This window comes from Manis pentadactyla, chromosome 15, assembly GCF_030020395.1.
Source record: "Manis pentadactyla isolate mManPen7 chromosome 15, mManPen7.hap1, whole genome shotgun sequence".
Taxonomy (NCBI): domain Eukaryota; kingdom Metazoa; phylum Chordata; class Mammalia; order Pholidota; family Manidae; genus Manis; species Manis pentadactyla.
The window spans coordinates 58,205,146-58,228,167 of NC_080033.1; positions in this window are offsets into that span (position 1 = coordinate 58,205,146).

Consider the following 23,022-nt stretch of genomic DNA (forward strand, 5'->3'; position numbering starts at 1 on the left):
TCCTGCTGAGTAGAGAAAGAACTTATTTTTATTCAATGCCTTCCTTTTTTAAGATGAAATTTTATAACCATGTGATAAACTACTTTTTATATATATATATCCAAAAGGGCCTATCTAGATAGTAGGTTTATGGGCAATACATATTCTTCATATTTTAATAAATATTTTTCAAGTGCTCCATAACCTTTATACCTATTGCTCTCTGTACTACCTCCCTGTAGCATGTGAAGAGCAAGGATATGACCCAGTGAGTCTTGGGACACCCTTATCAGTTTAGCCTCATCCGGGGCTGATAGATTGTTGTGGAGCAGGAATATTGTGTGGTGTGCTGTCTAGTGGCATTTTTTTTCTCCTGGGGTGAGGGGTGTCAAAGGAGTAACAAATATTGATTGAATATTTTAGTAATATACTGATAATATTGAGAATTTGATATTTCTAGCAGACAGGTTTCCTTTTACTTTTCCTAAATGGCATTAAAGCTTACTGAGGGCAGCTATTATTTTATTTGTTTTATGTCCCTCCTCTGACTCCAGGACAGTGCTTAGCACAAATTAGAAGCTCAGTAACTACTGGTGAGAGAAATTAAATCAGAAGCTGTGGGACTTTCTCTTCCTTCTTCCCATTGACAGTGTTTGCATTGGAAGATAAAGTGTCAAATTCATTGATTTAACAAATATATGTTGTGTGTACTTTTATGCATAGCTATTCCTTAGAGTAATGGATCTCAGACTTCTTCATTTCACAGACCAATAACGTTTCACCAAAACAATTGAGAGAGACAAATATTTTATTTTGTGATGTAAAGTCATTTAAAAATACATACTGCAATCTACTATCACCAACAGGCCATTAATGAAAAGACATTTAACACACACACATACAAAAAGTAGGGAGGCTGTAATCTCAGAATCAAAGCCGGTTGTCTAAATAACAATAGTTAGTACTTTCTTTTTTTTTTCATTTTTGCCTCCTATTAGTGAAAACGCATCAGGGATGAATGGTATCCCATGGGCTGTGTGACTTTGCCCAATTACTAGGGCTTCCTGAGGTTCAAGTTGCTGCTCTAAAACGGGGCAATGCTATTACCGAGTTCTGGGAGTTACCATGAGGATTAAGTGAAGACATGCATGCAAATCACCTACCAGTACTGGACACATGTAAGCACAGTAAATGTTAGCTATTATTATTGTTGTGAATGACAATACTGTTGTCTTGGAATGGCCACTGTGGAGACTAAGAGGAAGCATAAGACCTCATTTCTTCCCTCTAAGAATTCAACATCTAAGTGGGAAGAGAAGCAGGCAGTAGTAAAATGCCCATGAGTGATGTGGACCATGAGAGGCAGAAGGGTGCTGCACAGGATGGAAACTGTGTAGTGGAGGGGGAGGCGTGGTGGGTGGGCTGGAAGATCCTCAGGTCTGTGTCAGCTGGGATGGAATATTGCCCTTTATTAGGTGCTTACTGTGCATTAGGCCTGTATCAGGTACTTCACCATCATCTCACTTCATCCCCACTCAAAAGCTATGTAGCTGTTCCTATTGTCATTCCCATTGTACAGGTGAAGGAACTGAGGTGCAAAGTCACAAAGCTGGTCAGAGGTGAGATTCTGATTCAGTTCTCCCTGCAGCCAGGCTGCAGCATGGACCCAGGCTTCTGCCCCATGCTCATCCAGCCCCACACTGCCCCTGTAGAGCATCTGGCTTTAGCCAGTAGGCCAGGAAGAGCCAAGGAGGATGAGTGAGGGGCACAGCCTGCCCCAGGGGGTGGCCTAGGAAGGTGGCACATGGGATACAGTGAAATGGACTGAAAGCAACAAGACAACTTTAGAGGGAAACAAAAATGGCCCATTTGGTTGAAATGACTGCTGCTAAGAATGAGCCCTTCCGTCCCCCAAGATTTTACCTTGTGGCTTGTAGCCTAGACTTGGTCATTAGTGATCACTGTGTACCCACATGGCTCAACCCTGTGGCATGTTCCACTCAATGCCAAATTCTAAAAGATGGCCACGCCTGTGCCACAGCCAAAAAAATCAAATCATAGCCTCTGGGGTGAAGCCCAGTGGACAGATCTGGTGTCATGAGAACATCTTGAAAAAAAGAACCCCAGGTCACCACCACCACCACCACCACCACCACCATCAAAGCCCAGGCTTAGCATTTCTTTAAAATCAGGACAGAAATCACACAAATCACTGAGATTCAGGTGCCTTCCTTCCAAGATCTCTGCAAGTGCCTGATTGCAACCTGGCTTCTTCTCTCCCCACCTAGAACACTCTTCAGCTCTCAGCACCTCCCAGCGCTCAGGGCACCAGGCCAGTGAGAAGCCCTGAAGCTTTGGCCCCATCAGCATCCAGGAAAATCTGTGTCTGGTCCTCATCTCTCCTTATTTAAACTCCCCACCTGATTCCTCTGAGCAGCCCAACAGAGGACCTGTGCTGTGCTGTGTTAATGCCCTCCACAGGGCATCAACCTCTTAATGAGGGGCCAGTCAGCCCTGTGTGGTTTTCACATCAACCCAGCACATACACTCACGCCCTAGTCATGTCCTCTCGGAAGGCGAGCCACCACCTCAGTCAATCATCAGATACTTATTGAAGTCCCTACTGTGTGTTTGGCCCTGAGCTGGGTGCTCTGGGATGAAAAGACCCAGTCCCTGCCCCAAGACGAGGTCAGCAGGTAGCAAATGCTAATTAGCACCAGTTGCTGTTCTCAAGGCACATCGCTGGTCATTGCTCTATTTTGCCTTTTCTGGATTGCATTTTTTTTTTAGGCACTTGGGAGGGATTTGACAAATCTCTACTAAAATGAGGTGCCTGAGAACCTGTTTGAACAAGAATTTGGGCAGAGTGGATTCAAAGTGATTTTTTAAATGCATTATACCATGGGAAGAACCTCAGTGTCATTTGTCATTAGGAAAATGTAATTTAAAATCACAATGAGATACTTGTAGACAACCTATTAGAATGACTGATACCCAGGGCTGGCAAGGATGTGGAGCGACTCTAACAGGCCCACACTGCTGAAGGGAATGCAAAGTGATACGTCCACTGTGGGAAATGTGTGGGCAGTTTCTTCTCAAGTTCAATATAGTTAAGAACCAAGCAATGGCACTTCTAGGTATCTACCCAAGAGAAATGAAAACATATGCCCGTACAAAGACTTGTATATGAATGTTCATAGCAGCACTGTTCTCAATAGCCAAAAAGTGGGAACAACCAACATGTGCAAATGCTGGAGGATAAGTGCTGGGGAGTGTGGGGTAACCGAGGATACCCCTTAACCATAAATGCAGCAAACTACTGATACCTGCGACGGCAACAATTCATCTCAGAAGACTTGTGCTAAGTGAAAAGAGCCACTAACAAAACCTACTTCCTGAATTATCCCAGAATTAATGACCTCCTGGAAAAAAAATAGGGACAAAAATAAGATCAGTGGTTGCCCTGGAGACCCAAAAGGGTGATTAACAAAAGAAGGACAAGAAGGAATTTTTTAGAGGCAGTGGAACTGTTCTGTACCTTGAGTGTGGTGATGGTCACGTGACTGCTCACATTTGTCAGAACTTATAGAACCATACACTTTAAAAGAGCAAATTTCCCTGAACATAAATGATGCCTTAATAAGACTGTTAAAGAAACAAAAAAGAATAAATGATAACTATCATATTAGGATAAAGGGTGTGCTCTTGGCATAAGACAGTTGCTCAGTTAGATGACAAGGCTGAAAGGAAGCAATAACCAGAGAGCCTTTCACCCCAGAAGTGGAGTCAGCCCAGGGCTTCATTCCCTTACGTATGTCCGCAGTGAGTTCTGAACAGCCTACAGCAGTGGGCACTGCTCAAAGCCGTGCTCAAGCCCTTTGGGGTGTGTTCCCCGGCCCGCCCTGCTTGCAGTTGCCTCACTGTAAGGGGCTGCAGAGGTTCCCACCACCCTCTGTCCTAGTTTGTAGGAAGCTTGTCTTTAGGGCTGGCAGCCAGGCCACCCTCCAGGCCTTCCCCGGTCTCCGTGGTTATCCCTAACCAAGGGGAGAATGCAATGTTTCGGGTTGCGCCAACCCTTCATTTTAAAACAAAAGCCTAATGAAAGGGCAGGTGTGCCCAGAGCCCTCTATGATTAGCTGTAATTCTTGGCAGAGTGTGACATGCTTATTCTTCTGAATTAGCACAGGGCACAAGGCATTTACCACGGTGCTAATTGCTATTGGATGAAAACAAGCAGCCCCAGTATGTGGGCATGAGGCAAGACAGAACAGATGCCAAAGCCATTCAGAGCCATACCCTGCAGCGGGCGCTGCGCCAGCGCCTGAGAACATGTCTGTCTAAATGTCAGTCTCCTGTGGGTAGGGTGTGGGGAGGTGAGCCTGGCATCCAACATGATTCTGGTTGGGTAACTGGGCAGCCACACACCTTTCTTCCTGCCCTCCATGCAGTCAGGACTCGCAATTGGGGCCATTCCTTTATATTATGTAGACAGGGAAAGAATGTACGTATTCTAAACCATCTCCCCCCAAACTCAGGAGTATATGGAATTTCTTCTGTAAGGGGATGATTGTTCTCAAGCAAAGAGAATCATAGGCCAAGTTTAACTCATACTCCAGACTTCTTCGAAAATACAGGTCTAGGAAAAATGACAGATTTCGGTGTCATTTATCGTGGAAAAAGATTTGTGCCACCTACTTCATTTTCTTCTTTCTTCCCAAAAATCACCAAAGACATATGGAGACGGAAATGTCTAGTAAGCTAAATCTTCTGAGATCTTCCAAGTATAGTAACAGAGATCAGTAATAGAGCTAATATCCCTGTCCATTGTTATCAACAGATAGGTCTGGAGGTGATGAGGGGGCTTCATAAAATGAAATGACAAATACCCTTCTTGTGGCTCTTAATTACTTCTATAGATAAAAATAAAACTCTGGAAAAAAATAAAATTAGGAAAAAAGTCTCACTGAAAGTGAGTTTGCTTAGCACCTCAAGACGAATGGCAACAGCGATACTGAATCTTTCCTGTTCCACTGGGGTGACCGGGTCTGCTTCTGAGAGTCTCGTCGGCTGCCCCTCAAGGATACCCCCAGGCGGGAGCACGCTGCTGATGGAGACCCTCGTCAGGCAGAAGGGAGGCCAAACGCAAAGGTGTCATGGCAGATAGTCAGGGCTCGGGAGGGAAAAGCATCCTGTAAGGAGGAAGCCACCCTCTGATGTCACCTAGACTTATCTGCTCTGTGGGAGAAAGCTCCTTGTTTCAGTAAATGTCACATCTTCTTGACTGGGATCTCAAGAAGGAACGAATCTAAGCTGGGTTAGTCATCACCAAGGGCTCCTCTGTATGCCCACAGCCTGCTTCTCCCAAACCTAGCCAGGATTATTCTCCCCGCTGAAACCTAGCTGCCCCATCACAGCTTGGGGTGATACGTTGAAGCCATGTGTTTCTGGTGTAAGCAAGATGAGCCCCCTGCAAGACCACTGTGCCCTTGGTCTCAGGATGACATCCCCCAGCAGAGCACAGGCTCATAAAAGGAATGGGTGTTCCACAGAAACTGAAGGAGAGATGGTAATTAAAGTGTTTGCTTGAGGCCATCAGAAATGGATGAGAACCCCCTTTTCCCCTTCCTCTTCCTAATCAGCCTTCTCCGCTGTAGATACTTGCCCCTCTTCAACTGCCCCAGACCCCTGAGGTTCTCACGAAGATACAATCAAGCCACAAATCATGTTTTTGCTCTTTCATCAGCATGCCTTCAACTGCAAGGGTGTATTGGCGTAGGACTCAAGGTGCCTGGTTTCAAATCTCTTTTCTGCCTCCCAATAACCAAGTAATTGTGGCCAAGCCCTAAGTGCTTGAAGTCTGCCTTTGCGTCTGTGAAATGCACACTGATGAATATTCCCCCTTCATGGAGCCTTCTGAATATTCCAGGTAATAACACCTCTCATAATGCCTGTCACCTCTAGCTGCTCACGTATTTCTTGAATCTCAAAGGGGAAAGTGTAGATAATATCGTGTATGTAAGTTTCCTTCAGAAAGGGAAATGTGTAGTCATTCTTTAAAATGTGTAGTAGCTACATCAACCCCCCTACCCCGAAAAATGAAGAATTTGTGATGATAGGGTTGTAAAACTCTGGATTTCAGAAAAGACCCCAGCTTAAACTGCCTACTGGGTGCAAACTGGCAACAGACACACCAGTTCAGCGGCGACTATTTGCTTATAGCACCTAAAGGTTACATTTGCATTTAAGATCACCGCCCTGTCACATTTTGATGAATTAGGGACCAGCTAGATCTTTCCTCAAAAAACTTCAGTCCCTGTGATGTAAAGCGTAAGTGGTTTGTTTTCAGAACTGGCTGCTCCATTGCCATGTTCCCTCCACTGTTAGCAATTGAGAAAGTGGTCAGGTTTGGGGAATTCCTGCTGGAAGATGAGGTAAGCGTGGGACACCCACACCCAGGGGCTGCTTACATGTTTATTATCCTTGGGAACCCTAGCTTTTCCCTTCAGGGCCAGCGGACATCAACTGCCAGGAGGACTAGGACCTGAACTACCTTCTTCTGTTGCCAATCAAAATGCTATAAATCACCACAACCATTTTTATACAAATGCCCAGAAACCTCAAGTAAAGTAGAAGATCTGCGTTTGGGACAGAAAACTGACCAGGGAAATTCCAGAAGGGCTGATAGGGTCACAGACCAGAATTTCCAGGGTGACAACACAGTAATTTCCTCATTCCTCTTCTAAAGTACCTCTCAAAAGTACCAAATACCCCGCAGGCTGATGGGATTGGTCAAAACCACTTTCCTCCAACCTGAATGATCAGAGCACCTCAGCTTATGCAAGAGTCCTGTGAAGAAACCTGCCATTCACAGAAAACCATTGTGGACGTCTGAGGGACGTTCAAGGATGATGGACGTCTGGAAGCTGTGCCCACCCCCCGCTAGGAGCGAGGGAACCAGCCGGGCTCAGAAGGAAACGGCGGCCACGCTGACCCCAGCTCACTTCCTCCCATCAGCCCCTCGTTCCCGCGTGCTTTGCGGGTCCCCGGCTGACCCACCCTCGTCTGCAAAGCCAGGTTCTTCCTTTGCCACATGTACTCGGCTGCCTAGTAATAGAGGAGTCAGGACTTCCTAGATTCTGATTAGGAGAATCTTGCGGCTTTAATCAGGAGCCCAGTGTTTCCAGAATCACCTGTAGGAGGGCGGTTAGGAGGAAAGTTTTAAAGAAGAAAATGAAAAGTTGCCCACACTTGGAGGGAAGGGGACTAGATGGAGGATGCTGCCAGGAAATTTAAAGGGAACCAGGAAATGTTTGATTTATTTCTGGAAATGGAAATGGGTGTGTTGAAGGGATCGGGGGAGGGAACTATTAATGAAAGCCGGGCAAAAGGGAAATGAGGGAGAAAAGGAGAATGGTGAGCAAAACCTTGGGGTCATGTGACTTGAGGTCACTCCTGGGCTTTCATTTTTATAGGATGTCCTCCTCTGTTGCCCAGCACCACCCAGCCAGTGCCTGCTAAGCCCCGTCTTTTATCCCTACAGAAATACTTTTAACAACAGTGGATTTATAAAGCTGGCAATAGCAGCCTGAGTCTGTGACAGGTGAGGTGGACAGGAGGGCTCCACAGCCAGCAGCTCCCTGGGGCCTGTGCCAGTCTCTCTCTCTCTCTTGTTGTGGCTGCAGAGCTACGGCTGTGACTCCGGCACATGGCTCTTTCCTTCCTTCATTAGGGTCCCAGATAGAGGGAGGGGTATCCTTGGGAGCAGAGGGACATGGACCAGGCAGCACATGGGTGGAGAGAGAGAGTCAACTAGGTGGGGAGTTGGTCATCCCAGACATCCTAACAATGAATTATAAATGCCATCTCATTGAGAGAGGCCATCGTTGGGTTCATTATCAATTAGTTCTGCTATACAAAACACCACCCCAAAACTTAGTGGCTTAAAACATCAAAAATGTATTATTTAGCTCATGATTCCATGGGATGGTTGGATGGCTGGACAGCTAGGGCAGCTCTTCTGGCCTGGGCCAGCTCAACTGAGATGGAATGACTTGCCCCAGGTCACACAGCTAGTGTGGCAGAGCCAAAATATGAACGCAAGCTCCTTGACTCCGATGCCCATGGTCTTAACTGCCAGGCTGGGCTGGCTGCCAGGATCCAGCTGGGGCATCACAGTTCTTAGCTGAAGTATTGAATAACAGCAGTGCATTAAAGGTGACCTGTCTACCTTAGGGCTGCTCCTTAAATGTATTCATGTGTTTTTAAATGTTCTTTACCTGAAATTCAAGTGGCTAAACATAACTCTTCTCCCAGCTTCCTTCTCTCATCACTCTGTCCATCCATCCATTCTTTCATTCACAGATATTTATCAAATTCACATAAATGTGAAAATGTGTCACGGTGAACAGACCCTGGCACTCTGTGTCTTTACTTGTACTTCAGTTTATTTCCTCTGGCTTGTAGGTTAATATTATACCCATATTACAGATAGAGAAGTTAAATCATAAAAGGATCCTGAGACTGTTTGTATTTATACTAAGGGATAGTAATCAAGTGATAGTTAATGATTTTCTCTAGCCCGTTGTCCCAGACAACAGATTTCCTTTTCTGATATTTGAATTAGAAATGAATACTTTACATTAAAATGAGACTTTATGATTTATATATTTTTTAATACTTCATATGGTCTCAAGTTTAAATGGTACCAGAAAGTTTTAATAAAGGCCTTCTTCCCTCTGTTCCCCAAGCTGCAATTTTTCCTCCCCACAAATGATCAATGATTTTGGTTTCTTGTACATTTTTCCAGAGGCATTTTATGCATTTATCATCAAGCACATATACATACACATATATATATATTGTGTGTGTGTGTGTGTGTGTGTGTGTATTTTTCCCCTTTTAGTATATAAATGGTAAGTTACCAGATAATGCAGTTCTATATTTTGATTTTAACTTAATATATTTTAGATGTAATTACCCAATCATTTATGAATGCACATAGTATTCTATCATATGGATTTAAATAATATATTTAACCAGTCCCCTATGGATGTACCTTTAGGTTATATCTAATCTTTTACTATTCTTTATAGTGCTGTAATTAATAATTTCATACATAATTCCTTTAATAAATATGTAGGTATATCTGTTGCTGAAATTTCTGAAAGAGAATCATTAGTTTAAAAGTCAAGGGCACCAGGAACAAAGAACACACGTAACACCCAGATCTTGGTTTCTAAATATCCTTCTCTACTTAAAGAAACCAGGGCTCCTTGGAAAAGTGTCAGTTCCAGGGCAGGAGCTGGGAGGGCACAGGATGAGCCTGGGATACCTTATGATGCCAGAAAGTAAGGAAGTATTCAAAGAATGATGTGGGCATGTCAAAAGGACACAGAAGTCAGCTTGAAAGGCCATTGGCTGATCAAGCATGACACAGTTTGGCTACCGAACTAACTAATGATGGTGAGACAGGGACCATAGATGTAGTCAGAGTAGAGTGAGGGCCTCCAGAGGGGGCAGGGCAGGATATTTGCAGTCAGAGCAATGTAACTACATGCAAGGAAACCCCCCTGCTAAAACTCTATGTTAAACATTGAGCTCTAGAATCATTCTTCAGTGAAATCAGTTAATGTTCCCCAGATAAAGAAGAGTAGCACAAGTTTTATTATGCTAATCATTTGTAACCATGTGTAAGATTCACTTTAGCATGCTAAAAGGCCCAGGCCTGTGTGCTGTCTTTCCTCCTTCAGATCTGACGAGGTAATTCTGCAAACTGAGCAGCTAACTGAGCATGCAGACCCAGCTGTAGACGGCATGGTAAAAGGCAGGAAGAATTCCATCTTAAAGATAAGATTGCATTTTAACACCCAGGAAGTTCAAGAGGCAAGATTCTTTAGCAAGTAGACAATACCTCAGCCCACCTTGGGGGCTGGGCAGGCAGCCTTTTGATGTGCTCCCGGACCAAGGCGCCAGGTGTCCTAGAGAGAAATCAAGGCAGGAAATTCCTTACAGGTAAGTTAATTTTTAATATTCAGGGCCACTTAACAAGTCCACACCCCTAAGTATTTTCATGTTCTCGAAAAATCCTCAACTGCCTATAAAACCCCTAGACAACGCACCACCACGGACTCTCTTGTCCCCTCCTGGCGTGAGCTGGGAGCTCTGTCCTTTCACTTTGTCTCTAAATAAAAGCCTGTACCTTGCTCTCCTACCTTGACTGTTTGTGAAGCTCATTCTTCGGCTCTGCAAACAAGAACCTCGGCATCAATGGTATAACACAGTACAACCTATTAAATTTATGAGTCCATCCTGATATAAACAGAATATTTTCACAGTCACAAAATATCTTTCCAAAAGATACTTATTAATTACAAAGCAGTCTGTTTCACAAAACAGTAATCTGGCAGATACCATCATAACCAAGCGATCAAAATCGGATCACCAGTAATGGGGCAAACTGACATTTAGTACTTCTGCGATGCACTGAGGGGTACACAACCTCACTCCTGCGGCATCTTTGCCAAACCCATGTGCCCTCTAGCCAATCATGAGGAAACATCAGACACCCAAAAGTGAGCTATTCTACAAAGCAACTGACCAGTTCTGTTCCCAATACCTCAAAAGTCTGAAAAGGACTGAAAGAATTATTCCACGTTAAAGGATACTGAAGACACATGACAACTAAGTGCCAACAGATGATTTTAGATTGGCTCCTACAAGAGGAAAAATATATATATTTTTTTATGGTGAAGGACATTAGGATGCAAGTGGACAAAATTTGAATAAACTATGTAGATTAGATAATCGTATTATGTTGATGCTAATTTCCTGATTTTGACAACTTTTCTATGGTTCAGTAACAGAATGTTTTTGTTTCCACATAATTTTCAGAGGTAAGGTCATTGGAAAAATGGTATATGTGTATGTAAATATATAGATGCATGTAGATGTAGACATAGATATAGCTATGTACAAAAAGAGTGATGGGGAGGGACAAGGAGGAGAGAGGAGATTGGGAATTATAATGCAAATGTTAAATGTGAGCATTTTGCAAATCTTGTCGTGGGAAGTCTCATTATTTTTGCAACTTTGCTATAATCTTGAGATTATTTTATAAGCTAAAAGAAATACATGTGCATTTGAAATTTTGATAGATTTTGTCAAATTGCTAGCTACAGAAACTCTACAAACATCCTCTTCTTCCACCAGCAATGTACACAAGTGCAAAATATACTCACCCGCTACCCCAGAAGAATGTATTACTCCTAGAAGGAATAGGCAAAGGTGTTGTCTCCATTTTACATAACTGAAGCCTCCTACTCTTCAAGTGAGAGTAGTGGTTAAGAACACAGGATTTTGAAACAATCATTATGTGCCACTTCACCCCAATCAGACCGGCAAACATTATAAAGTTTGAAAATACCAGGCGTTGGCAGGAATATGAAGAAATGAAAACTCTCATAATCTGTTGGAGGGAGTGTAATTAATACAATCATTTTAGAGAGTGATTTGGCAGTATTTAATAAAGTTGAAGATGTGTACATGTATCCTAGAGAAATGCTCACACACATGTGTGCACAGACACACACACATGGCCGTGTTCCCAGCAGTGCAACTTGTGATCATGAAAAATGGGAACAAACTAAATGTCCCCCGAAAAGGAGAATGGTTGAATACATCGTGACTATTTATTACTGTGCAGTAATTAAAAGAACTAGAACTATAATTTCAACATAGAAAAAGTTCAAAAACACAATATTAAATAAAGAAAGCAAACCACAGAAGAATGTGTACCCTTTCTGTGCATTTTTTAGAGTGCTTTATGTTGTTTGTGACACACATACCATAAGCAAAGTACAAAATCTTTCCCAGGGGGACTATGGCACCAGCTTCAATAGCATGGTTATCTGGGGGAGAAAGTGAGAGGCACAGGCGTGAAAAAGTACAAAAGGGAGCTTCATCTGTATTTGTAACATTTTATTGCCAAAAAAAAAAAGGTATATATAGGTATATAACAAACATGACAAAAGTATTAACATTTATTAAATTGGGCTGCTAAATACATAGGCACTTATTAGGTTATTCTTTGTACTTTTCTGATTGTTTAAAACATATCATAGCAAAAGAAAAAAGTGGGGAACAATGAATATGAGCCTCAAGGTCAAATAGTTCTGGGTTCAAATCTTCAACACTTACCAGTTGCATAATATTGGGTGATTTTCTTAACATCTGTGGGTTCAGTTTCACCATTTGTAAAATGGGAGTGATACTGCTTGCTTTGAGAAGCTGATGCCAAGAATGAATGTGATGTGTATATAAAGCCCCAACACAATGTCCTAATAGGTGTTCAGAAATGGTGGTTATTACTGCAATCCAGTGGTTCTCAACTGGGAACGATTTTGCCCCCCACCGCAAGGGACATTTGCCAATGGCGCCTTCGTTTAGTTGCCACAAATGGGGTTGGGAGATGCTGATGGCATGTAGGAAGTGGAGGTGGGGGATGCTGTTAGACATTTTGCGATGCATAGGAAATTGCCTCCTGCTACCACAGCCAAGAAGTATTTGGCCCAAAATGTCAATAGCATTGAGGCTGAGAAACTGCTATAGCCCAAAGTTGCCCAAAATTTGAGGTGGCCTCCTGACTCCCGGTTGCTCTTGCACCTACTGCACATGAGGTTGTCAGACCCTCGCCTAGTAAGTGAGTAGTGTAACCGGTGATGGGTACTAATCCTTCTAGCTGATCAGCTTCATTCTGGGCAAAACTTCATATGTTACTGAGCAGAACAGCTGCCTGGTGTATAGACGTCTTCATAAATATTTCTTGAATCAGTGAATGAATGAATGAGTCAATTCATTATGAATGAGTGCAACCTCCTGAAGGGTGGAGACCTAGTCACTGTTCTTGGCATGGCTTCTCTGGTCTCCCATTCATTTGAAATGGGGGTCTACTCCGCTTTCACTTTCTTATATAAAGAGAACAACCAAAAAACAAGTGAGTCAGAACTGCAGCCCACCTCAGAGGGGTCTTCTAACAACTAGGGGCTAATCTTCCAATGACCTTTGTCAAGACACCTCTGGAATTTGAATTTGTTCAGGCACAGAACTCTCCAACTTCAATGGGCCATGGCCGCACAAAGTGAGGATTAACCTCGATATGATGAGCTTAATTATGACTCTTACATTTGATTCCAGCACAGCTTGCAAAATGTACATATTGTTATTTTAAAGCACTGTCAGGAATACATACAATTCCTTGCAATTGTGTACTTTTTGCTTTATTCTAGGTGCTGATTTGGGGAACCCAGACACTGCGGTGGTTCAGAGGATGACTTTGAGAACCTTCTATCACCTTCTTGACCATCGTTTTTAGAGAGAGTAAGTCCCACTTCTTTCTGAACCTCATTTTTTCTAATGTTTGCTTTGGCAATGCAGAAAACCTCACCAATTGTTTCAAAGGATATAAAAGTTACTAAAATAGTCCAGACATGTTCTAGTTTCTACTTTGTTCATGTATATCCACAAGACAGGCAGGAGAGGAGCTTTATCAAACAGCACAGTGAATATAAAAGGTACTAGGACTAGACTTCACTTCTAGTCCAAACTCTCCATGTGTAACTGGCTGAGTGACATTGAGAAAGTTACTCAACTCCACTTCATCTGCAAAATGGGAGATCTGGGCTGGATTGTTTGGAAGGTATTTCTCTAAACTCTTTAATATCACACCCTCTTGAAGACTGAACCTCCAAAGTATCACAGGCAATCCATCTGCTTCTATCTGGAGTGCTTGTTAAAAAAAGGACCTTCCCCAATCCCCACCCTTGATCTACTGAACAGAATCTCTGAGGCTGCAGAGCAGAAATCTGCTTTTTTAACAAGCTCCTCAGGTGAATTGGATGCACAGTAACTTTTGAGGACTGCTGCCCTAAGCATTCAGAGCACTATTCTGTGCACACGTACACTGAGTTCTGTGAGATGGAATGAGCTAGGTCTGGACCCGGCAGGAACTGGCTGGAATCACTTGTATCAGTAGACTTAGCAAGAATGATACCTGATGGCTGTTTTGCCTTTTGTTTCTTGGCTCTGTACCTCCCCCTTTGGCTCAGTCCTTCACTCAACACTTCTTTGGCCACATCGAGGTGTCTTGCATAGTGTCCTTGGCGCTCCTCCCCTGGGCTGCATTTGAATGAGAGCAAAAGTCTTTTGAAAATAACCATTGAGGGAGAGAAGCTCCTCTAGACTCTATTCAAAGCATGGTCGTGTCAGTCTGTCACTCCCAGAGATGCTGTAGTCATCGCCTCCTCATTTGCAATAGGATTTGCTGTTGTTCGTTTGCTATGGAAGGCTGGGCTCTGCTCCGGAGAATGTCATCACTATAAAATGACTAAGGGGATGTGGTTGGAGGTAAATCATGCTTGTATGTGGAACCAAGATGGAGACTCCTTAGAGAGAGGCGGCTGTGCCCAGAGACCCCAAATCAGACAGCACAGACGATGCTCAGAGCTCTGGACTGTGAATGAGAAAAGCATTCAGACCACACTTTAGTCCAATTCGGTTGCCAATACAGGATATGTTGCATTTCGGGCTTTCTAGATTGTGTGCCTAAATCCTCAAGGAATCACAGGCACCTCTAAGGAGATTGATGTCTTAGAGGAAAACTAAATCCTGGCTTTGAAATATAAACAGTGTCTCCCAGGACTGCCTGCAGAGACTCCCCATCAGGATCATTCTAATTGCTCAGTGGGGTGACTATTGCTCTTCTCCAGAGCTTCAGTAGACATAATTTTCTGGAATCAAATAAAGGGAATTGGAGCTTTAAGAACACAGCGTTACTGTTGTCTGGGGGTCAGATACAAACCTCTCCTCCCAAATCCCAGCCAAGGCATTATGTGTGATGTGTAGTGACAAGTGCCCCTTCATGAGAAAACCACTCACCCATAAAGAGTTTTCCAGACAACACCCATTGCTAGCTGGGGATGGATGTGGGCTTTATTTGATCTGGGTTGATTTATTTGTTTGTCTTGCTTCTAGAACAGCATACCTTGGATTTAATGTCTTGAATACTGAATCCAATACTTCTAGGTTCACTGACTTGTTATTATTTAGCATTTATGAAATATATGTCAATGCACTTGGCACTTTACAATGGTTCATAAAAAGGCAGGATCCTTGCCATTGAGCAGACACTTGCTACTGGTTGAATTCTGCCTACATGGAAATGATCACAGGACAGATCTGGATGTCCTTCACCCCAAAACAACTGTCCTCACTGCATCTGAGTCCAAACAGAATTGTGGTTGCTGCTACCATTTTGACAATCAGTGTCCTAATACAATAGGCTCAGCATATAGTTCCTGGTACTTAGGAAAGCTTAGCAAGCACAGATGGATGGACTGATGGATGGACGGATGGATGGATGGGTGGATGGATGGATGGATGGAGAACTCTATAACTTAGTGGACATCTGTCATTTCCTATTTGTCCCTCCACCTGTGGCTTTATTTATGTGTCTTACAAACCTGTGGTTATAGCTGGCTGACTTGGAAGGGAACTGTCACTTAAAGGGCTTTTTTCAATGAAGATGAGATCAATATATCTATGAGGTGGACAGAAACATAATGAGAAACTGGTAATGCAAACCTATATGAACTTGTTGACAATATGATATCGATGTCAATTTCTTTGTTTTAAGTAAGTAAGATATTACCATTGAAGAAAACAAGGTGATCGGTATAGGAGGGGAATCCCTGTACTATTTTTACAACTTCCTGTGAGTCTATAATTACTTCAGAAATGAACCACGTGGACTTCAGCCTTCACATCTTTGTAGTCACCTCACTGCCTACATCTTCCAGTCACTGGGCCCTCTACTAATAAAAGCACAACCAAGTATGTCCTTGCAGGACTCCCAAAAAGCAGAAGCCAAAAAAGAATTAGACGCGCAAGAGATTTATGGGGGAAATGCCTGGGTAGCATAGAGTGAGAGGGAGGCAGGCAGGGAGTCTTGAGCAGTGCTGGGCAGTCCTGACACCTGTGAAGGGACAGAGGGAAGGCAGCTTTGGGTGGGAAGAGTGGGACTGCATGAGGTCAGAGGAAACTCCCAGCTGAGCCAGCGAGGAGTCCCTGAACACTCTTTGCCAGTTAGAGGGGTCCCGGCGGGGCAGGAGGGCCCAGTGTTAGCATCCCCACCAAGTCCAGTTGTCATTGGAGCTGCCTGGGAACAGCCTGTCCTGGAACAAATACTGGGTGAGCCCAGCGGCCCTGCCTCCATAGCAGCTTATCTCCGGAGAGCGTGAGCAGGATGCCTCCAAGGGCACTATACCAAGCCGTTCTCTCCATCATCCTGCCTTCCTGCCCAGCTCTTTGGTGACCTTGATACCTTATCCCTCTGTTGGACTCATATTCTAACTACCAAACCAGAGTGACCGCCACCTTCTGCTGCTTCTATGTATCTGTCCCCTGCCTATCCTGTATACCGTAAAAAGTCTTAGACCTAAGACAGTTCATCCACCAGATGCGTGTGTCATCCAATGTCAGGTGGCCCTCCCCACCCATCAGTATCTCTCACTTTCCTTCTCCTGTTGATTCAACGTCACATTTCTCCACCCATTTATTGAAACCCTGCTCCGCCTTCATCAAGCGCCTCTACACTGCCCCCACCCAGCGTTTCTGGGCGGACTTCCCACGCAAGCTCCCTAAGTACCCCTTCTCCCTGCTCCACACTCTTCGTCTTCTCCCCCTTTCCTTGAGTGTTGGAGAAAGAAAGGTCCTTCCCCTCTGCGGTGTCCCCTCCCTTTTTGGGCTCTCCCTTGCCTCCTGCCTGCCTACGTTGCTTACATCAGTCACCCCCGCTGTGGCATACTCTCTGCCCCACTGGATTCTTCCCCTTGTCTATGAACGCTGGCTTCTTTGTCCAAATGGGACTTCCCTCCGGATCCTTCTACCCGTCTGAGCTATCCTCGGGGATGTCTCCTTCCTTCTCCAGACCTCTGGGGAGACGTGCCCCCTTGCTGCGCCCTCCCCGTCCTCCCCAGACGCCGGCGCCGCCTCCCCACTCAGGCGAAGCTGCCCCTTCCCAGGCCCGCGCCGCGGAGCCCCGCGCCTCCCCTCGCGCCCCAGCTCCCGTGGCTTTCGGGCTCAGCTGGCCCCGTCCACTCTCCAGACACCCCCCCCTGGCCTCAAGGCCGTGCCGCCCTCCCCTCTCTTCCTACCTTTTCATCCTTATCTCTTCTGACCTCTCTTCTTACTGCCTCTAGACGTAAACGTTCCCTCAGGATTCGGCCTTCACACCTCTGGATTTGACTTCACATTCTCCTCCGTTTTCGGGATTTCCTCTCTCCATGCTCTGCAGAGACTCTAGACTCCAGCTCCAACTCCTCTCTCAAAGGTTTTGCCAGAGCTTCAAGTTCTGCGCTGGCAACGTCCCTCCCGTAAGCTCTTCTCTCCAAGCCCTTGTCTCCGCTGCTTCCCTGTTTGTCTTCCTGAGACCCTGATCTGCCAGCCGCGCGGGCTGAAGTCCCGTCGTCACCTTGGCCCTCCGTCTCCATTGCTCTTCCCTCCCCGGTGGGGTCTCCCCGGCCCTTCTGTGCCCGCAGTCGCTGCCCCGGCTCCAGCCCTTGCTCCCTGTCCCGCGGGTTCCTGTAGACACCTCTCAGTTGGTGTTTCCACCCTGGGTCTTCCCTCCTTCAAGGCCCTCCCAGCCACTGATGGCAGTTTTATTTTCCTATAAGCATAGCTTTCACTAGATCCCTTTTGTGCTGTTGAAACCTTTGATGACTCTACATTTAACTCAACTCTTTCCTGCCTAGTAGCTAAAAATAATCTCCTCCAAACTAAACTGCCATGATATTTTTTTCTAAGGATTTTTTTCTAAGGATAAATTTTAGGATTTATTATTAACTGATTATTACTAAAAGGCTAATTCTCCCAGTTCCCTCCCTCATCACTCACTGAGCACCCCCGAAAAGAAATAAATGTATGTGTGTATGTGTTTTATTCTTGTTCCCAACCTCTTCCTGTATGTTTTCCCCGGGAGTGACCAGCTCTCAGGGGGAATGGGCAGGTAAAGCATTCTGCTGGGTTCTTCTCTTAAACAGGGGTCATGGTGTGGGGACTAAGAGCAAGGTTCTGGGAGAGTTCCGCCCACATTCAAATCCTGTAACCTTGGACATATAGTCTACCTCTCTGAGCCTTGGTCTCTTCATCTATAAAATAGGCTAATAAGTGTATAGATGCCATAGGATTATTTTGATGAATAATTAAGTGATGCACATAGGCTGAGAACCATGCTGGGCACCTAACAGAGGTCGGCGTTCACCACTGTTATTGTCATCCCCACTGTTGTTTTATCATGCTTGCAGCATGACATTATCCACAGCTTAATTATTCACTGTTTGGCACGAGAGACCAGCTTGGGAATTATACACAACTGGTGAATTAATATCCTGAGTACTTCCACTAAGACATCAGGCTAATAATTTTTGGTACTTTAGATAACCCATGATGGGTCCCAGAGGATCCTGCAACCAAGAGTCTACATTTTTTCTTAGTAAGAATGGACATGTTTTTGAGTTTTAAGTCTCCGTAGTTTAATGTAGCAGCTTCCACTATGGGACAACTGTAAATTAAGCTAAGGAAGGAAAGAAAATCCCATTGACATAGAAATCTCTCCCCCCACCCCACTCCCCACACATGAGATAATACATGTGACTCAGATTGTAAATGAAAGCAAAGACCTGGCAAAGACGGCCAAAGACAGAATGCAGGAAGAAGGAGGGGCTACATTAGAGGAAGTTTTTAAAAAGCAATCTGAAATATATAGAGGCTGATTCTAACAAATAAAGACATTAAAATGAGGATTAAAATTGGATGGCTAAATGGCTGCCCAACATTGCCAATATAATTAATACCACTAAACTGTACAGGTAAAAATGGTAAAATGGTAAATTTTATGTTGTTTTTTCACACAGTAAAAAGCAATAAATACACACACCGAAAGTATATAGCAGTTTATAATAATATTTTTCTTGCAGAAATGTTTTTATATGCCATATCTGCTTATGTCAGGTTAGTGTTCACTGAGCACCTACTATGTACAAACCCCATGCTTGGGACATTGTATCATGATATGTAGCTGTATTTCTTTAATGTGTTACTACTCAAGTATTCATTATTACTGATGAAAGGATCATATCATACATGAAAGGGTAAATGGCTCTCAATGTAATCTTCATAGACCTGTGGGAAAACTACACTTGTCTTAATTTACAGAAAAAAAAACTAAGGACCTGGCTTCAAAAGCGTTTGAAAAGCACTTCTGCTATAAACATGGACAGCTGGAGTATGAGCCAACTAGCTCCTGTAATATCAGCATTATACTTAAAAGAACAAATATGTTGTTTTTTCCCATCTTACTTTGCATGAATCAGTCTAATGGCAATCACTAAAGAAGGTCACAGATAAACAACAAAGTCCCTTGTAACTGGCAGCAGAAACCTGGCTCCCGTAAGTGGCATCAGGCCTTCCCACTGAGAGGCTGTCCCTACAGTTTGCTTTTGGACTTCTCCACATATGGACAATGACTCTGGTTGATAAATGATCCACTTCGAGTCTGTTTCTAACTGGCTTTCCACTTGGAAGACACAAAGAGTAAGAATAAAAATAGTGATGTAGTAGAACAGACAGCTTCTTACAGTGGGAAGCAGAATTAAGCAGATTTATGAAGGAAGGTAGATTATAATTTGGTGAAACTCCATGTGGGCAGCAGCACTGAATAGTTTCAGTAGACACAACTGTTTTCATTGTAAAGTGTAATACACATTTGGAAGAGCGCATATATACGGTTTCAAGTATAATCATAAAGGAAACAAGTATGTCATCACCTCCTAGATCAAAGCATGGAACATTGCCAGCCCCTCAGAAGCCCCAGCCCCTGACTGTGAGTTCCTTTTTAATTGTAACCTCCTTTTCCAATACAGGTAACCATTTTCCTAGGTTTTATAGTAATCATTTCCTTGCTTTTCTTGAGGGTCTTAATGTATCTGTCTTGCTTCTTTTGGTCAACATAATGATTAAGATTCATCCACAAAATGCTTTCATGTTCATTGCAGTGTACTATTCCATTGCACAAATAGAATGCAAAGTATTCCTGTCGATGGATACATGGTTGCTGCGGTGAACATTCTTATCAGGCATCCTGGGCGTGTGCTCACAGGTTTCTCTCAGGTGAGGGCTCATCATCACCCCAGGGAGTCCACAGAGGGTGCAGTCCCACCTCAGAGTGTCAGTTCAGTAGAGCTGGAGTAGGATCTGAGAGTTCACACTTCCAGAAAGTTCCCAGGAAGCAGATGCTGCCAGGAGTGGGGACCACACTTTGAGAGCCACTGCTTTAAGTTATAGAAAGGGATTTGTCAGGTCAAAGCATATACAACTTTTCAACTTTATTAATTAATGCAAAACTATTTCCGAAAGTGTCTTTACGTTCCTGCCAGCAGTGTGTGGGTGTCCGATTGTTCTTAGGCCCATGCTAAGAGTTGTAACTGTCATACTTCAATTTTTGCCAAGTCAGTGGGTGTGGAAGTAGTATCTCACTGTAGTTTTAATTTGCATTTTCTTAATTCCAACAAATTTGAGCACTGATTGGCCATTTGGATTTCTCTTTTTGGTGAAGTGCCTATTCCCGTCTTTTGCTCATTCTTCTGAGGGTTATCTGTCTTTTTCTTACTGATATGCCAATACTCTCTTCAGAAAAGGCCACCATAAAATTTTCACTAATTAATTTTTTAAAACTTAAAGAAATCTTGGTATAGTTGAACCAAATCTCCCTTTGTAATAGCAAGAATGAGTGCTGAAGAGAAATCTTTAGATAGCCTCTCTTTTGCAAATGGCTTCATGAAAAATAAGGATATTTTCACCAAACAAGTTACTAACTATAAAGGCAAAACCATATACAAGAATATCAGCATTCTTCATACACTGACAGAAAATGTGTCTGAAAGCACAAGGCCATCTTTAAATGGTAATAATGCAACTGAAACAGATCATTCAAGAAAAGGAGACCTATTATTGAGGCCAACATGTCCATCAACAGTTGTTAGCTTGTCGCTGAAGAACAAAATTCTGAGTAGCAGAGGCTTCAAGTGAATGAAATTGTATCCAATTCTCAATCTAATGAAAATGCTTTGGGCTCTGAGCCAGAGAGTAGATTTGGACCATGGATGGGAATTTTTTCAGGGCCTGAAATTTAAATGACTTAAATTATTTTTAAAGTATCATCCTACTCAGTCTTTTGGAATAAAAACATGGTTTTCAATTTTTTTTTTAAAACTTCATCTCAGTATAAGAATAGAAAGCAACATCTTTGCCCTGACATGGTCCAGAAAAGCAGACACCTCCTTCTAGTCCACACAGCAGAGAATAAAGACACCTATCATAACCTCCTTTGGCCCACAACACACACACACATACAAGCATACAAATCTACACAGTATACATACATATGCATGCACAAAACACATTAACACACAGGCACATATATACATAAACATATTAAATACACACATATGTATGCAGACACACACATTTTGTGCTGGAAAATTTGAGGCAAATATGCATATATATCAACTTCATATAAAGGATGTATCTTCCATTCTGAAAACACTCAATATCATGTCATGAAAATGTCAATAACCCTCAGTTTGTCAACAGTCAAGAACAAAGGAACTCTTTTAGGGCTACTAGTTTGTGTAAAATGTAATTATTTGGGAACTAACTGAAGGCAGCTGCAAGTTTTAAGAATAGAAAAGTATACTTCAAATTGTTGCTTATTTTAAGAATGTCATCCCCTAAAGAATATGTAGATTTGCTTTAAGATACAAACACTTAAAAGGAAAACGTGTTGCTATGGCTCACTCATGTGCTTTCTCTCTCTCTCTCTCTCTTTTTCTTCCTCTCACTGTCTTAACTAAGGTGGAATTAACAGTAAGTAGAGATTAACTGAGAGATCTGTATAGCTGGAAAAGATCCCCAAGCCCTTACTCCGTAAGAGGCATAATCAAACTACTACCTAAAGCCTGCCCTCCCACCCCCAGCACCTCAGGGCTCAATGGGTGGCAGTGGCCCAGCTGGCTACTTAGGGACCCAGTCAACCCAGAATCTACATTCCCAGTCCATTTACCTCTAGACTTCTTGTCCTGAGCCCTGTGCTCACAGCTCCAAATATAGCTGGAGAAGTCCTGCTCAGGAACACAGACCATTAAATCTGTGACTTAGGAGCCCTTTGCTGTTCTACCCTCATTCCTCCAAGCCCCTGGCCATGAGGAGCAAGCCAGACCCTAGTGATCATCAGAGCCTTCCAGCAGGGCCTGGCTTTCAGGATGCTTCAGGACCATGGACCAGCTCTCTCTTAGAATGTCTCAACTCTGGGGCTGGGAATCAGAAGACAGATGCCCGCCTGTCGGCCGGTGAAGCTCGCCTAGCCTTACCGGGACTGTGCCTGGGGAACCTTGGCTGAAGCCTGGGACTGAGGAGTGGAGCTCCTCACTACAGTCCAGGAGAAGATGGATGTGTGGCCTCATGCTGTGACAGTGTCTGCCACCCCACAGCCGCCTGACGCCCATAACCCACCAAAGTACATCTGATCACTGTTCAAGGCCAAGGATCCAACCCTCTCAAAGTCCACAGATCTAAAGAGGCAGCACAAGTGCATCAGCCTTTCCTTCTACCCTGGAAAGTCCCTTCCTTCTCTTACCCTTTCTTTTCTTCAATTATCAAGACCTTAAAGTAGTTGGGGTATCAGACTGTCACTCTTCACAGAGTTGCAGGGACCTGTTTGGAACACCTAGACCATCACTAAGGACTACAATCCGGTGAGGTTCCAGAAAGTTCTAAAAGCCCATGTAGGAACCGGCTTTGGACTGTACATATTCCCCTCCATGCTCCTCAGCCCTTGTAGAGCTCTGAATGAGGTCTTCTACTTCTTTCTGGAAAATGTCCTTGAACACAGCCCTCATTGATTTACATCGGCTCATCTCAGATGGCCATCACATT